The sequence below is a fragment of the Rhinolophus sinicus genome, chromosome 4, assembly GCF_057876585.1.
Source record: "Rhinolophus sinicus isolate RSI-liver-muscle chromosome 4, RSI-T2T, whole genome shotgun sequence".
Taxonomy (NCBI): Eukaryota; Metazoa; Chordata; class Mammalia; order Chiroptera; family Rhinolophidae; genus Rhinolophus; species Rhinolophus sinicus.
Genome location: NC_142504.1, coordinates 21,380,881 through 21,389,966, shown reverse-complemented (window position 1 = coordinate 21,389,966; position 9,086 = coordinate 21,380,881).

Genomic DNA, 9,086 nt, shown 5'->3' with positions numbered 1-9,086 from the left:
ACTAAACACAATGCAGTGTACTCAGAAATATGAAATTGGTCATCAGGAAGAGCATTAACTGCTTTCATTCTGTAATAATGAGATGATGAGATGGGAGATGAGATTTGAGATCTCATCTACTGAGAGATGAGGTTTAATTTAGAAAAGTGTTCAAGTCTGAAGTCTGTTGCAATCCTCTATGACATGTATACATTCAGAGTTAAAGTTTCATGAGAACTTTGCTCAAGAAATTACTTTTCACCTCAGTTCAATGTTAATTTACTTTACTTGTAAACAAACAGAATGTAGTGATACTATTTCTATCCTAAGAACATATGCATGTTGTTTCAGTAGTAGTAATATTTTCATCAGAATGTTGTTGAATGGTAGCAAGTGATAACATTTGTAGGCAGTAATCAGAGACTTGACAGCTTTCCTCATCACTAACATTCTTCCTTCTAGGAGATGAGAGATATAAATTGAATAGAACACTTCAGAAAATGATTATTAGCTGATGTTAACTCAATGGCCAGGGTGAAGTTGGATTACTTGTTTAAAAAAAGAGAGTGATCTTCTGAAGTTGTATCTTAATGGCTTCATTTTATAGGTGACAGTCATAATAGATAGGGAATGAAGTAGAATTAGGTAAAATTTCTTATCTCACACAGAGAAAATCTACCAAGAATAATAGAATGATAGTACCCTTCATGATGAATAGGATAGAGTTTAATTAATAACATACAATGGATGCTTTTGGGCTTTAAGGTGTAAATCTCTACTCTAGTGAAACCCTGGTTGAGAATGACCTCCCCACAAATTATTTCCCCCTCCATAGAGACAGCCACTTTTACCCTTTTCAGCTGATACTTTCGGTATTTACCTCATGTCACTAAAAAATATTCTTATATTGTTACTGCTTGATTTTTCAGTTTTAGGTATTATATATTATTTTCTCACAGTGAAAAAGGAAGATTGGTGGGCAGAAAAATGCCCCCCTACCAAAAAAAAAAGATATCAAACCCTAATTTTCAGAACCTACCTTAACTTAATCATTTATCCAAAGGGTCTTTGCATAAGTGATTACCTTAAGGATTTTGAGATGTAGAGATTTATATCAAATTTCTGGGTGGGCCCTGAATGCCATCACAAGTGTCCTTATAAAAGGAAGACAGAAGGGAATTACACACACAGAAGAAGTGGAGGCACTATGACGATGGAGACACAGATTGCAGTGATGTGGCGACAAACCAAGAAATGCAGGCAGCCACCAGGAGCTGGAAGAGGCAAGGAAAAAAATTCTTCTCTAGAATCTCTGGAGGGAACACAACCCGTCAACCTTGATTTTAGCCCAGTGAAGCTGATTTCAGACTTTTGCCCTCTAGAACTGTTGGCCTCTCCATACCTACATTCTAACCATCTCCACCCTCTTCTATGCCTTATGAGGCTGTTCTGTATGGGCTACATCTATAGGTTCCCTTGATTTCTTGCTTTCAGTTGGGTTCAGCCAATGGGCATCTCATTAGGAGTCAGAGGAGAGTGAGTTTAGCATATTTATTTCTCTGCCTTCCTCCTGGAGTATTATCCTCGTGATGATGTTCCACAATCAAAGGATACAGCTCTTGTCAATGTGACCCTCTCTATAGGACTCCCCTGGATTCCAGCGACAGCATTCTTACCTTGGGTCTTTAGGCTTCAAGGTGGTAACAGCTCCACTGTTACTCATCCTGGGGAACTACATTATTCTACCTTTGTAAATCATGCTTTTATTAAGCCTTAGTTAAATTATTCTAATTTGAGAGTACCACCTGTTTGTTCTTGGGACCCTAAGTGATTCTCTCTGGCCACAGCCCTTGTAAGGAAGCCTCTCTTCCATGGTTTCTGGTAATGGTTTCTGACTGACACAATACTTAATTAATACTAAATAGATGAATGAAACTTCCTTCATCATTGTACTGTGATGACTTTGTTGCTTTTCTACGATGGCCTCAAGAATGAAAACCATTAAAGAGTAAAGAGTAATTATGGACCTAGAACTTAGCATAATATTTAGCACATAATGTATGCTTGATATAAAAGTTACTGAATGCTGAATAAATTTGACTTAGAACCTGAATCTGGTTTCCCTATTTATTAGGAATTTGACCTTGGTTTAGTCCCATAGGTCCTCTAAGACAGTTTTCAAAAATAGTCGTATCTACTTTACATGGTAATAATATTTATCCCTTACTTGGCTGCTATAAAGATGAAATGAAATAACATATGTAAACACTTAAGTGTAAATACACTTTTAAATGTAAGAATTCACTTTAAAAAAGAATGATATACACATACTGCTGCTGTTCTAAAGAAAATAGCTACTGATCAATGAGTACCATAAATTCCTTTTTTGCTGTATGGCTTTATAGCAAATTTAACTTTTTTTAAATATGAAGATAAAATTATCTGGACTATCTTCCTTGCTTATCATAAAGGCCAGAACGTAGTTCTAAGTTGAGTGTGGAAGGCTACTAAAGTGCCTAGGGATTTCTTTTATTTCAGGGAATAACTGTCTAAGGCTAGGACACTACTAATGAAGGTATAATTTATTTCCTTTACCCCGAATCTCTGCAAGGAGAGTCTTCCGAATGAATGTGGGCATCTATTGGAGAAACCTATATTAAAACCTATACCAGATTGCTGAAAATCAGTCTTATTTGCGGAATCATCTATCATTGGCTTGCCCTATCCAAGCAATGAATACAGGCTCAAACATCTTTAATAGTTGTTTATCCTAAATTTGTGAAATCTGGATAAGGTATTTACAAACAGTCAGAGTGTAAGGAAGGTATTGTAACTAGGTCTACAAGAAGTGTTGGCTTAGATGCCCTTTGCTGATTTATTCTAAGTCAATAAATCCAAATTATTTCTAAATAGCATAACAATGAGCTGGGTATAAACGAGTATTTTAAAATGCTTGAAGGCCCTTGAAATTTTGGCCTAAGATAGTTTAAACAGTTTTCATGAAATTTTGTGGGAAATTTATTTCCTGAACAAAGCCTTTCTTTAGAGATAGTGGATATATATATATATATATATATATATATATATATATATATATATATATATATAACCTGGCCTTCTGAATAACTAAAACTCAATTTTAGGACAATGGGAATTAAAGAGGTATTTGTTGGCTTTCCAATGCTCCTCATTCCAATTGGAAAAGCCAAGGAGGGTAAGAAATGTGTCTAATTCTTTTTAAACACATCACAATATCTAGTATCAACAGTGGGCACTCACTGTGTTGCTCATCAATGGGGCACAAGGACGGATGTTCTCAAGTAAAACATTTGCCAATACAGATGGCCCCTTCTGAGTAATGAAGTCACAGAAAATGGAAGCCACTTTTATAAAAGAGGAGGAAGAAAAACAAAGATTTGGTTCATAACATCATATTTTTTTCTAGTTGTTTTGGAATTTCCATTTTTAGATGAATTTCTCACTTGTGTGAATTTATGAAAGGCAAATTACGACTTCCAGTGTTTTTCTCTCAAGCTACCCACTCTATTTTCCATTCTACCTTCCCCAAATGATTCCATTTCATTAGAAATGTTGTATGGAACTCTGTGTTTACACAGGAGTGAGTTGCAGGAGGTAGGTTGGGATTTGGGGTTTGAACCACAGGCATCTCTTACATGGCCTCCTGCATATACTCACAGCAAGATTAAGTTAGGCAGATAACATGCATTAACAGCAAACCTGAGAAACTTGGAGTACGAGAACATGAAGTAGCCAAAATGAAACTTTCCTATTTTGAGAGGATTCGTGAGAAGATATATAATATCGAGAAACGATAAAATTCTCAAAATAAAGATCAAGATGAAGACATTAACAATCTCAAATACTCATAGTGTAAAATTAACTTGCTAAATCATTTCAATTTTATCACTTGCCTACTGTGCTAGGCAGTTAGGGATACAACACTACATGAGACAAAAGTCTCTAACCTTGTGGAGTTTGCATCTATTGGAAGTGAGGGAAGACATATAGCGCTAACATAAGTAAGTAAAGAACATAGTACATCAAACAGAGATAGGTGCCCAGAAACAAGGAAGGAATATGGATAAGGAATAACAGAATGGGGGAGGGGGGGTCAGTTTTAAGTAAGTGACTTGTGAATAAATACTGAAGTATTAGAGGGGATGTGTTTTGTGAATTTTGGGAGAAGAGCATTGCTGCAGAGAAATAGCAAGTGCCAAGGGTTTGGGCAATGGTGTGACTGGTATGCTCAAGGGAAAGCAAAGGGACCAGTGGAAAATGAGAGATGGAGAGCTCTAAGATATAGGTCAGAAGAAGTCAGTGAGAAGTAGATCATCTAGGGAACTTGTAGGCCATTATCAAGACTTTGGCTTTTATTTGTGTTGGTTTCTGTCTTGAGAATAAGTTGTCGTGTGACAAGAGTGGAAGCAGGGAGACTAGTTAAGAAGCTACTGCAGTGATCAGGTGAGAGGTAGTGATAGCTTGGGGGCGAATGGTAGAGGTGGTGAGATATGGTCAGATTCTGGATATATTTTGAAGGTCAAGTTAACAGGATTTGCTAATGGATTTGATGTAATTTATGAGAGAAAGAGAGAAATCAAACATGAATCCAAATTTTTGGCTTGAGGAGTGGGAAGTTTGGAATGATTAACTGAGATGGGAAAAACCGTACGTGATGCTGGGTTGCAGAGGGATGATCAGACCCCTGGTTTTGGACATCTGAGTGGACTTGCTGAGTAGCAGGCACAAAGCCTGGAATGATGGGAGAGATACGGGCTAGGATGTGCATTGGTAAGTCTCCACGTATAGGTGGTATTTAAAGTGATAAGACTCTTTGCTCATTAGATAAAATTTCCTGGACCCTCATGGACACACCCCAGATCCTTGATTTTTAAATCCTTATTCCCCATCCTGCACCCCTACCTCTCTCTCTCTCTCTCTCTCTCTCTCTCTCTCTCTCTCTCACACACACACACACACACACACACACACACAACACACTGCTGTTGTCTTTTCTGATAATTATGGTGCTTTAGCATACTTGAAATTTGTCTGGTGATAATATTTAACATAGATCTTTTTTCTACTTTTAACTTCCAGTTTTACCATCATTTTCACTGTGAATGCATCTGTTGCCATATGGGGCTGACCACGAGTGAGAAGTCTAGGCCTTCTAACCTCAAGACCGCTGGGAGACACTACTCACATTTGGTTGCAGATCAAAGTAAAACAAAATGAAACAGAGCAGAAAACATCCAACTTCACAATATATTGGTGAATAATGAAAAATATATTATAGATTTCATGGTTTGACAGAGAAGAAAGTTGACACAGCACACTACATAGATCAAATGTAACAAAATATCCACCTTCTTTGTTCTGCCCCCTCAAGGTTTTTTTTTAAGCTACCAGATGTCACACCTTCATTCTATTCCTCACCCTTCCACTGCCTCTTGGAAACTTTACTAGCCAAACAATTCACTTTTTGTTTTAGTCTTGCTTAGCTTCCACCATCCTCAAAACAAAACCTTTCCCTACATTTAACCAAATCTACTTTTCTCACAAAGCAGCTTAGCAACCTTCTACTATAACTCTTTTGTCTTTTATTTTTAATTTTTAATTTTTTTTTTTAGGTTCAGGTGTACAAAACAATGTAATAGTTATACATTTACATCCCTTGCAAAGTGAAAACTCCCTGATCTACCACCCCTCTGACATTGAATATAGCTGTTACAGTTCCATCAATTATATTCCCTGTATTGCACTCCACCTCCCATTGTGTGGGGGGGATATATATGTAGTTAAATTATAGTTGACATTCAATATTATTAAACTTCAGCTTCAGGTGCATAGAGCAGTGGTCAGGCCTCTACACTGTCTATGAATTGTTCTCTCTAATAAGTCCAGTGCCCATCTGACACCCTACATAATCTTTACACCATTGTTGATTATATTCCCCAAACTGTATTTCATAGCCCCGTGGCTATATCGTGACTACTAATTTGTACTTTCTAATCCCTTTACCTTCTCCTGTATCCCCACCCCTTTCCCATCTAGCAACCATCAGTTTTTTCTCCCTATATCTCTGAGTCATTTCTGTTTTGTTTGTTTATTCTGTTTTTTAGATTCCACATATGAGTAAGATCATATGATATTTGTCTTTCTCCGCCTGACGTATTTCACTTAGCATAATGTTCTCTAGGTCCATCCATGTCGTTGCAAATGGTAACATTTCATTCTTCTTTATGGCTGAGTAATACTCCATTGCATAAATGTACCAGTTTCTTTATCCAATCATCTACCGATGGGCATTTCAGTTGTTTCCATATCTTGGCTATTGTGAATAGCGCTGCAATAAACATAGGGGTGCATATGGTTTTTCAAATTAGTGTTTTGGATTTCTTTGGATAGATATCCAGGAGTGGAATTGCTGGGTCATAGGGTACTTCCACTTTCAATTTTTTGAGGTATATCCATAATGTTTTCCATAGTGGCTGCACCAATCTGAAATCCCACCAACAGTGCATGAGGGATCCCTTTTTTCCACATCCTCACCAGAACTTGTCTGTTGATTTATTCATGATAGCCATTCTGACTGGGGTGAGGTGGTATCTCATTGTAGTTTTTATTTGCATTTCTCTAATGATTAGTGACATTGAGCATTTTTTCATACATCTATTGGCCATCTGTATGTCCTTTTTAGAGAAATGTCTCTTCATATCCTCTGCCCATCTTTTAATTGGGTTGTTTGTTTTTTTGGTGTTGAGTTGCATGAGATTTTTAAAATAAATTTTGGGTATTAATCCTTTATCAGATGTATCATTAGCAAATATCTTCTCCCATTCAGTAGGATGCCTTTTTGTTTTATTGATGGATTTCCTTTGCTGTGAAAAATACTTTTTAGTTTGATGTGATCCCACATGTGCATTTCTTCTTTTGCTTCCCTTACTCAGGGGGATATATCAGTAAAAACATTACTAAGAGTAATGTCCACAAATTTACTTCCTATGGTTTCTTCTAGGAGTTTTATGGTTTTGGGTCTTACATGTAAGTCTTTAACCCATTTTGAATTTATTCTTGTATATGGTATAAGGAAGTGGTCCAGCTTCATTTTTTTCTTTTGCATGTGTTTGCCCAATTTTCCCAGCACCATTTATTAAATAGACTGTCATTACCCCCATGTAAATTCTTACTGCCATTGTCAGAGAGTAAATGACCATAAAGGCATGGATTTATTTCTGGGCTATCTCTTCTGTTCCGTTGATCTATGTGTCTGTTTTGATGCCAATACCATGCTGTTTTGATTACTATAGCCTTGTAGAATGATTTGATGTCAGGTAGCATTGATACCTTCCACTTTGTTCCCACATAAGAGCACCTAAATATATAAAACAGATATTGACTGACATAAAGACAGAGCTCAACAGTAACACTATCATAGTAGGGGACTTCAACACCCCACTGACAACAATGGACAGATCCTCCAGACGGAAAATCAATACGGAAACAGTGGCCTTATATGACATATTAGACCAGTTGGATTTAATCGATATTTTTAGAGCATTTCACCCCAAAACAGCAGAATATATTTTTCTCAAGTGCACATGGAACATTTTCCAAGATAGGCCACATGCTAGGCCACAAAAAAGGTCTCAATAAATTTAAGAAGACTAAAATCACATCAAGCATCTTTTCTGACCACTAGAAATGAATTACAAGAAGAAAATGGGAAAACACACGAACACATGGAGGCTGAATAACATGTTACTAAATAATGAATGGGTCAACAATAAAATCAAGGAAGAAATCAAAAGATATTTCAAGACAAACGAAAATGAAAACACAATGACCCAAAATCTATGAGATGCATCGAAGGCAGCCCTTTGTCTTTTAAATGTGTGTGTGTGTGTGTGTGTGTGTGTGTGTGTGTGTGTGTGTGTAAGAGGGTGAGGGAGAAAAAGTGAGAGAGGGAGAGGGAGAGGGAGAGGGAGAGGGAGAGAGAGAGAGAGAGAGAGAGAGAGAGAGAGAGAGAGAGAGAGAGGCACGGAGGCACGCTGGGTGTTGAAGAGGGAACCCTCCAAATCAGTACTCATTTGTTCCCAAGTTTGGCTAAGGACTATAACATAGGCTGAAAATATGTTATTTTTATTTGGTCATAATTTGAATAAGGAACAATATAAAATGCCAAGAAATTTTTTATCGTATCTTCACGATCTATATACTCATCTTTACCATCCTATCACTTATTCATGTTAATATAATTATTTTCAAACTCTCTTCCTCTGCCATATAAATATGCATCATTGGGTAACTGGATATAAACCAATATATGTTCTATTTTAGCATTTTCCCATACACTAGTCTTCTCCAGCATCATGAGTGCTGTTCAAATCCTCCATTCAGAACTGAGGGACTCATCCCCTCAGCCGATGGGAAGAACTGTCCTCTACAGAAGACAGTCTCCAGTAGAGGAGTCTCCTTTGAACTAAGAATAAAAATGGCTCAGGCTTCTCACCCCAATGTAGGACAACTCAGAAGGGCCATCCCTTCCGAGGCTCAGAGGCCCCTGTGGCATCAGCCAAGGCATGTTGTGGTCATACCGCAGCCCTTCTTCTCCCCAATCCTGCCATCTCCCCTTCCCCCACAGGGGTTGGTCCCCAGAGCTCTGCTTAATAAGCTTTGTGTACACCAATCTCCATCTCCAAGTCTGCTTTCTGGGAAATCCACTGCAACACTCCCTAATTGTCACCTCCTTCCAGAATATTTGAGATTGAGTGAGTTTTTCTCTCACCTGTTCTGGAGCTGCCTGCCCTCAGCTGCTTCTCCTTGTCATGTGCTCCTGTCTGTCACCACTCACTTTGCTGCTGGCCGTTTCCTGGAACTTCTGTGCTTCCTCCCACGAGAAGCCTCTCGAGAGGACTCCACGTGGGTTAGGAACCATTCCTTTTACTGTCCTATGTTTTCATTTCCTCCAATATCTCCCACACAAGCATACAAGGATATATCTGAATTAGTGAAGCATTTCAGGCAACTGAAAGCTATTGCAACTAAATATGGCTGACTCCATAGTGTAAAGGAGAAAAATACAG